We start from the raw sequence: 8,970 nt of genomic DNA, 5'->3' as shown, positions 1-8,970 counted from the left end.
GGTAGTCCATTAGGCAATTCAAGTGGCTCCTATTTCAAGATTGAATAAATCTGCTTCCTTTTCCTTGCATTCACTATTTCTATTCAGATTTCCCTATCTCCCTGCTTCTACCCTGCCCTTTTAGCACATTATTAGTTGGAGTTGAAGAAAGAGAGATGCCGCGAATAAGAGACATGTCCCCCCGTCTTACAAAAATACTTCAGTGGGGGCTAGAGAGATGGCGGGTGGTTAAGGGTATGGGTTGCTCTTCCACAGGATCCAGGTTCAATTCTCAGCACCCACATAGTGTCTTACAACCATTTGTAACTCCAGTTCTGATACCCTCTTCTGGTCACCTCAGGCACCAGCCATGCACATGATATACATGCAGGCAAAACATGCACACATCAAACATAAAATCAAACTAATTTAAAAGAAAAACTTCTAGTGGTTTCACTTGTATCAAAAATTTTGAAGATATGGCAGCTCACTGGATTATAATTGCAGTGGATCAATCTGTATGTGAATTACCCCCATCACTTGTTAGATGATGCATATGTGATAAAGATATTGTACAATAAAAAAAGGATAGCTTGGGACTGAGGAAATGGTTCAGTGTCACACAAACTTGAGGACTGGAGTTTGGACAGCAATTGCAGCCTCAGAAAACAGAAATGAGGGTAGGTATCCTGGGACAAGCTGGATAGCCTTGCTAGTCATATAACCAAGTTCTGTTAACAACTGAAAAACCTTGTCTTTTAGAATAAGGTGGAGAGTGATAGAAAAAACTCAACATCAACCTCAGGCCTCCACACATATACAACAGGTTTCCATGTATATACAGGATCATGCATATACATACACATGAGAAAATTCAAATAAAAGCTGGGCGGTGGTGGTTCATGCCTTTAATCCCAGCACTTGGGAGGCAGAGGATGGCCAGGTCTACAGAGTGAGTTCCAGGACAGCTAGGAGTGTTACACAGAGAAACCCTGTCTTGCAAAACCAAAACTAACTAACTAACTAACTAACTAATTAACTTAATAAATAAATAAATAGATAGATAAATAAATAAATCAGAGTAGCTTGATCCTGGTAGTTTGAAGCTGGCAGCTGTACGTTAAACTCTAGGCCAGCATGGGCCATATGAACTGTCATAAAACAATATGAAAACCACACCTGGCCTGTGGGATTCTTTTTTTTTTTAGCTAAAATGTTAAAGTCTTGTTTTTCGGCTGTAGCTGCCTCATAAGATCTGTACAAGATCAAGGTAACCATTAGTCTAGTATTAAGGGGGACCAGTTCATGAGCTCCCACCTATTACTGGGAGCTATTAATAGTGGATGGCTACTAGGGAGGGAAGATCAGTTTTCTTTAAGGGTGTGGTTTTTTATAGGTCTTACATGCTCCAGTGAATGACCCCACACCCAGAAATACATGGGCTGTATAAATTGGACTTGATGGTTATATTTAAAAAGAGGACACCATTGGGAAGGGGGCTAAAGAAGCAGGTGAATCTGGGAGGAGTTAAGGGTGGGGTGGGGGTGAATGAATTGCAATACATTGTATGAAATTCTCAACGAATTAATTAAAAATATTGTAAGTGCCTTGTTGGGAAGACTGAAGAGATGGCCCAGCCACTAAGGGTACATACTGCTGTTTTTCCTGAGGACTTGAGTTTAGTTCCAGGCATCCACAGCAGTGAACTCAGCTGCAGCTCCAGAGGATCTGTTGCCTTCTTCTGGTCTCCAGGGGCACTTGCACTCACATGGACAACTCAAACTTAGCACACATGTGCGTGTGCGCACACGCACAAGCACACACACAATTATTTTTTTAATTAAATCATGTGTCTTAAATATGGTGTCTTCAGTAATAGGGAGTTACATTCTTCTCTCCAGCCCCTGCTTTTAAAATTAAGATTAAGAAAAAGAAATATGAGAGAACACTAATACCAGAGCCCATCAGATCAATAAATGACACCAAGTTTAACAGATGAGACTCTGAATAGGAACTTGGAATGACTTTTGAATTCAGGGAAGAATAGTGAAGGAAAGGCAAGCAAGACAGAACCCTAGATGCACCCAGTGGGTTCTAGTTGAATATTACACAGGATACATGAGCACAAATGTGTGAGGAAAGAAATTGAGACCTGGAAAAAGGATCTGCCCCTGTGTTAACTGCCTAGCACTGAAAACAAGACAGGGACTAGAAGCTGACTCCTCTTTTGTGAGGCAGTGTCAGGGTCAGAAGAGTCATGCCTTAGTAGTGATGAAAACCTTCTTCTATACACAGGACATCTCCACTCCATGTTTCTAAGAAACATGATAACCTATAGTGAAAATCTAATGGCATCTACAGATGAACCACAAGGCTGAATGTAGCCAAGTTGCAAGACATATGTTTTATAGGGAGTTAATGTCTATCCCCAAATGCCAGGTGTCGGGCACTTTTCCTTGATTGGTGGAGAAGCTACAAAACCTAAGCTGTGTTTCTGGGTTATTTGTTCTTACATAAACAAAGTTTTTTTGAGCAGGGGTTATATTGCTATTTGGTTTAAGAGGGGGAATATCAGCAGTGTTAAGGAGTTGGAAAACCAGTATCTGGTGAGAAGAGACTGATTTTCAGTAGTGCAATTAACTAGGGTATGTCAAGATCATTCAAAGAAATCTTACTGATAGCTCAAAAATTAACCAAGAATAATGATGTGTTCAAACCTTTTTCAGTTTTGCAAGACAGGATTTCTCTGTGTAGTTCTGGCTGTCCTGAAACTTGTACTGTAAACCAGGCTGGCCTCAAACTCAAGAGATACTCCTGCCTCTGCCTCCCAAGTGCTAGGATTAAAGGCATGTACGACCACTGCCTATGAATGAATGAAATGAATTTTTAAGTATTCAACAATTCTATTAAATTGCATCATATATGTGTCTATTCTACAATGCTTAAAATTGCTTTTATGTGCTGGGTAGTGGTGTTTCACACCTTTAATCCCATACTTAGGAGGCAGGCGGATCTCTGTGAGTTCGAGGCCAGCCTGATCTACAAAGGTAGTTCCAGAATAGGCTCCAATGCTACTGAGAAACCCTGTCTCAAAAAACAAAAACGAGCAAAAAAAAAAAAAATCCCAGCACCTGGGAGACAGAAGTAGGTGGATCTCTGTGAGTTCAAGGCCAGCTGGGTCTAGAAAGTTTCAGCACAGGCTCCAAAGCCACAGAGAAGTCTCGTCTCGAAAAACAAAATAAACAAAAACAAACAAACAAAAAAACAACAACTACAAAAAAATAAGCAGCTGCTATGGAGTTTGTCACCAGCCTAAGCTGTGAGACCCTGTTTCAAAAAATGAAAAGAAATTGAAACAAATAGACTAGAAAGGGAAAATTCACTTTAGGTGAAAAAATACTTAGAAAGAACTACAATGTTAAACTTGCAAAAAGTTTGTGTTCTATTATTGCTATTCACTTAAAAATTTTATCTATTTTGTGCGTGTGTATGTGTGTGTGTGTGTGTGTGTGTGTGTGTGTGTGTGTGTGCACATGTGCAAGCTCTACCCAAGGTCAGAGGACAGCTTTTTGGAGTTGGCTCTTTCCTGTTACTTTGTGGGATTCAGGGTTTATGTTCAGGTCATAATGCTTTCATGTGAGTGCTTTCAAATTTTTTTTTTACTTTTATGTGTGTAGGTTTTTGCCTGCTTGTATGTCTGTGTACCACATGAATGAAGTGACCACAGAGGCCAGAAGGGAGCATTGGATGCTTTGGGACTGGACATAAAAACAGTTTGAGTCTATGAGCATGCTGCAGATCAAACTGAGGTCCTCTGGAAGAAAAGACTGTGTTCTTAACTACCAACCATCTCTACAATCCCAATAAAAAAATCTTAAACCCAGGTGGTAGTGGTACACACCTTTAATCCCAGCAAAGGCAGAAGGGACTTTGTGAGTCTGAGGTCACCCTGTTTTACAGAGCAAGGACTGCCACTGCTACATAATGATAGTCTGTTTTTAAAAAGTATTTTTTGACAATTTCATGCATGTTTATAAAGTACTTTGAGTATCTTTATCCCCTATTATCCTCCTCTCATCCTCATTGAACCCTTTCTTCCTAACAACTACATCTCCATTTTTATGTCTATCTTTAGTGCCCTACTGTGTTTAATTAGGGTTGCTTGCATAGCCATGGGTGTGGGGTTATTTACAGGAATATGAGCAACTTAATAGTGGTTACACTACTGAAGAAAAACATCTCCCTTTCCCCAGCAGCCATTAACTGCCACTATCTCCTCAGAAGAGGGGCCTCATGATATTGCTATACATTTATTATACTGATAAAATTCTAATACCAAAAGTTTCCCAAAGTGGAGGCACTAGTGAGCCTTGCATGAGAGGGTGCATGTAGTTTGAATTTTCCTTTATTTTTGAAATTGTCTTCATCTACTTTCAGTGTTGGGATTGAATCAAGGACCAAATACTTTAGGTGAATACTCGTATCTTGTACTAACAGACACCTGAATTCCAGAGTCTCTCTTCTGACACAAGGAAAACGTCAAAGAAATTCTAGAGGTGGAAAATAAACTCAAATACAGATTAGAAGCACAGCTTTATTTTCTTCAGCAACAAACATTTAAGCACCAGACTAAACAAGTAGCCCCTAAGTACCTGAAGACCAAGTCAGGCAAAAAATATTTAGCCCTGCATTTAAGTAGCAGCTACTATTTCTGGAATCTCTTGATTGTACTGCTTAGGAGGGCCGGACATAAGGTCAAAGCTGAGTGCTTTCTCCCAGCCAGGCTTACTGAGAAACTGGCGGCCCAAAGTGCTGTATGGTGTTCACCACTAGGGAAAGCTGGTCAAGAAAGTTCATGATGGAAATTCGGAGGAGGCGAGAGTCTTTCCAGATCCAGTGTCTAAGACAAAGGAAAAATATTATTGTTATTACGTTCAAAATCATAATTCCTATCTTTCCTTCCTTCCTTTCTTTCTTTCTTTCTTTATGTCTGTCTGTCTGTCTGTCTTTCTTTCTTATTTTTTTTTGAAAGAGAGAATCTCACAACGTAGCCCTGACTGGTCTGGAATTCATAGAAATCTGCCTCTGCTTCCTACCCTTTCTAGATCTCGCCTCATATCCTGCAGATAAAGACTGGTCCAGTGCACCAAGCCTCTCCTTAGAAGTCGCCATAGTGTTCCATTTCTAAGGAAGTTCAGTCTTGGGTGGAGAACTGCCCAGTCACCTATCCAGAATGCCAGGCTATTTCAGCACTTACACTTCCAGCATGCAACCGCTCACTTTAAGCTCCTTCCCCAATGGTCCTTGGTGGGGTTTGGGATCAGGAGCTATGGACACACAGGCGATTTCTGCCTCCAAATAGGTCGGGAAAGGCACTGCAAGGTTGCTGATGGAGAGTCAGGAAAGGTGAAATCTTGAATCAATTTTGCCTCCTTGGACCTCTAAAACCATCTCATCCAGTTTAAGCTCCCAGACTACATCTTTCCCACTACTTGGGCAATTCCTGCTTATTTCCCTCCACCCTCTGGTCCCCCTCCCCTGTTCTCTTCTCATGAACAGACTGCCCATGGTTAACATATCTCAATTACCACCACCCCCACCCCACCCCCTGCCTCCCGACTACCCCTTCCCCAACCTCAAGCATCCAGAAGGTGGCCCAGTTGTCTCTGGCAGGATACAATCTGTGATGTCAGGTCCCCGGCCTTTGGGTTAAAGGCATGGTTCTTTTGCTCCGGTGCTCGTGAAACAGGGTGATCTCCACTGGGAATAACTGCCACTGTGCCTGCATCGCTGGGACAACAGCGCCTAGTCAGTAAATCCACACCATTTGCAGTGTGGCTTAACCCTCTATGTGCTCCCTGCATGTCTACTGCTGCTCCACTTTCCAGCCCATCCTCTACCACCGCTGCAACCCAGAGCCCGCCTTATTCTCGAGCTTCTGCCCTTGATCAGGCTGCCAGTCCCCACATGCTCCTGCCCTAATGGCCATGCAACAAAGTTGCTAAATTGGGTCATTCCCACCTAGAGACCTCTGCCAGGATCTCTAAGAAGCTGATCTGGTCTGCATCTGCCTCCAAAGTGCCGTACCACGCCTAGCTTTCCCTTCAGTTTCTTAAAAGCGATCTAAGGAGTCGCACAGTGGTAGCACATGCCTTTAGTCCCGGCACTGAGAGGCAGTATGGGGTGGATCTCTGTGAATTTGAGGTCAGCCTAGTCTACAGAGCAAATTCCGGGACAGCCAGGATTACACAGAGAAAAACTATCTTGAAAAACCAAAAGAAAGAAAGAAAGAGAGAGAGAGAGAGAGAGAGAGAGAGAGAGAGAGAGAGAGAGAGAGAGACAAAGAGAGAAAGAAAAAGGAAAAACAAAAAGAAAAGAAGGAAAAGATGAAAAAAGTATCTAAGGGAATATTTACCCAAAACCAAAACAAAGCAATCAAAAATACCAATAAAATACTATAAACCAAAAAAATTGGCACAGTGGGATGTTGCCTGCCTGAAATACCAGCATTTAGGATAGAGGCTCTCATCCTGAGTGAGCTAACCCAGACAGACAGATAGATAAATAATCATGGTATACACACACTCATAAGTGGAAAAAATAAAATAAAATAAAGTGGTGTAGGATGGTCTTTATTTCTATGTGTTGCTTTCATTGGTTAAATAAAGAGACTGCCTTGGCCTGTTGATGGGACAGCAGTTTAGATAAGTGGAATAGTCAGAACAGAATGCTGGGAGAAAGAAAGCAGAGTCAGGCAGATGCCACGGCTCTCTTCTCCGAGACAGACATAGGTTAGACTCATCCCTGTAAGCCACAGTCATGTGGTGATATACAGATTATTAGGAATGGGTCGGGTCTTAGCTCTTCCTGGAAGTTCCGGTAGAATTCTGCATTGAAACCATCTGGTCTTGGGCTTTATTTGGTAGGGAGATTTTTGATAACAGCTTCTAATTCTTCACAACCGACAGGTCTATTTAGATTGTTCCCCTGGTCTTGGTTCAACTTTGGTATATGGTACTTATCTAAAAAAATGTCCATATCTTTTACATTTTCCAATTTTGTGGCATACAGGCTTTTGTAGTAAGATCTAATGATTCTCTGAATTTCCTCTGTGTCTGTGGTTATGTCCCCCCTTTCATTTCTGATCTTATTAATTTGCATGTTCTCTCTCTGCCATTTGATTAGTTTGGATAGGGGTTTGTCAATCTTGTTGATTTTCTCCAAGAACCAGCTTTTTGTTTCATTGATTCTTTGGATTGTTGTCTGTGTTTCTATTTTGTTGATTTCAGCCCTCAGTTTGATTATTTCCAGTCTTCTAGACCTCCTGGGTGAATCAGCTTCTTTTTTTCTAGAGCTTTCAAGTGTGCTGTTAAGTCTCCAATGTGTGCTTTCTCCGTTTTCTTTAATTAGGCACTTAGTGCTATGAACTTTCCTCTTAGCACTGCTTTCATAGTGTCCCATAGGTTTGAGTATGTTGTGTCTTTATTTTCATTAAATTCAAGGATGACTTTAATTTCTTTCTTTATTTCTTCCTTGACCCAGGGGTGATTTAGTAGTTGACTGTTCAACTTCCATGAGTTTGTTGGCTTCCTGGGGATAGCACTGTTGTTGAATTCTAACTTTAATCCATGGTGGTATGACAAGACACAGGTGGTTACTGATATTTTTTTGTATCTGTGGAAGTTTGCTTTGTTACCCAGTATGTGATCAATTTTCGAGAAGGTTCCATGAGCTGCAGAGAAGAAGGTGTATTCTTTCCTATTTGGGTGGAATGTTCTATAGATGTCTGTTAAGTCCATTTGATTCAATACCTCCAATAATTCTCTTATTTCTCTGTTAGGTTTCTGTCTGATTGACCTGTCCATTGGTGAGATAGGAGTGTTGAAGTCTCCTACTATTAGTGTCTGTGTTTTGATGACTGCCTTGAGTTCTAGAAGTGTTTCTTTTACATAAGTAGGAGGCTTTATATTAGGGGCATAGATATTCAGGATTGAGACTTCCTCCTGATTAATTGTTCCTGATATGAGTATAAAATGTCCGTCTCCATCTCTTCTGATTGATTTTAGTTTGAAGTCAATTTTGTTGGAAATTAGAATGGCCACAGCCGCTTGTTTCTTAGGTCCGTTTGCTTGAAAAATCTTTTCCCAACCCTTTACTCTGAGTAGATGTCTGTCTTTGTGGTTGAGGTGTGTTTCTTGTAAACAGCAGATTGTTGGATACTGCTTTTGTATCCAATCTCTTAGTCTGTGCCTTTTTATAGGTGAATTGAGTCCATTAATATTAAGTGATATTAATGACCAGTGGTTGTTGACTCCGGTTATTATTATTTTTTGTTTGTTTGTTTGTTTGTTTAATAGAGTTTGTATGTGTCCCTTCTTTGAGTTAAGCTCGTGAAGGGTCACTAGATGTCTGAGTTATTGTAGGCAGTGTTGGCAAACCGAACCCAAGAACACATTAGAAAAAGTATCCATTATGATCAAGTGGGCTTTATCTCAGAGATGCAGGGCTGGTTCAACATACGCAAATCTATCAATGTAATCCATCATATTTATTTATTTTCAGTTTATTTACTGAAAGAAAAAAAAACATATGATCATTTCATTGGATGCTGAAAAAGCATTTGACAAAATTCAACACCCCTTTATGATAAAGGTGTTGGAGAGATTGGGTATGCAAGGATCATACCTAAATATAATAAAAGCAATATATAGCAAGCCTACAGCTAACATCAAATTGAACGGAGAGAAACTCAAAGCCATTCCACTAAAATCAGGAACAAGACAAGGCTGTCCACTCTCCCCATACCTCTTCAATATACTGCTTGATGTTCTAGCAATAGCAATAAGACATCATAAGGGGATCAAGGGGATTCGAATTGGAAAGGATGAAGTTAAACTTTCGTTATTTGCAGACGATATGATAGTGTACATAAGCGACCCAAAAAATCTACCAAAGAACTCCTACACTTGATAAACACCTTTAGTAATGTGG

The 8,970-nt window shown here is 40.7% G+C and overlaps 1 pseudogene; it reads right to left on the bottom strand.

Moving 5' to 3' along the window:
* Window positions 1-4,555: 4,555 nt before the first annotated feature.
* LOC148117472 (EKC/KEOPS complex subunit Lage3-like) lies at window positions 4,556-5,843 on the bottom strand (annotated as a pseudogene).
* Between the last annotated feature and the right edge of the window lie 3,127 nt (window positions 5,844-8,970).

This window comes from Myodes glareolus, chromosome X (assembly GCF_982192425.1).
Source record: "Myodes glareolus chromosome X, mMyoGla1.1, whole genome shotgun sequence".
NCBI lineage: Eukaryota > Metazoa > Chordata > Mammalia > Rodentia > Cricetidae > Myodes > Myodes glareolus.
Note: the sequence above shows the minus strand (reverse complement) of the source record. Positions and strands in the feature narration are given on the sequence as shown.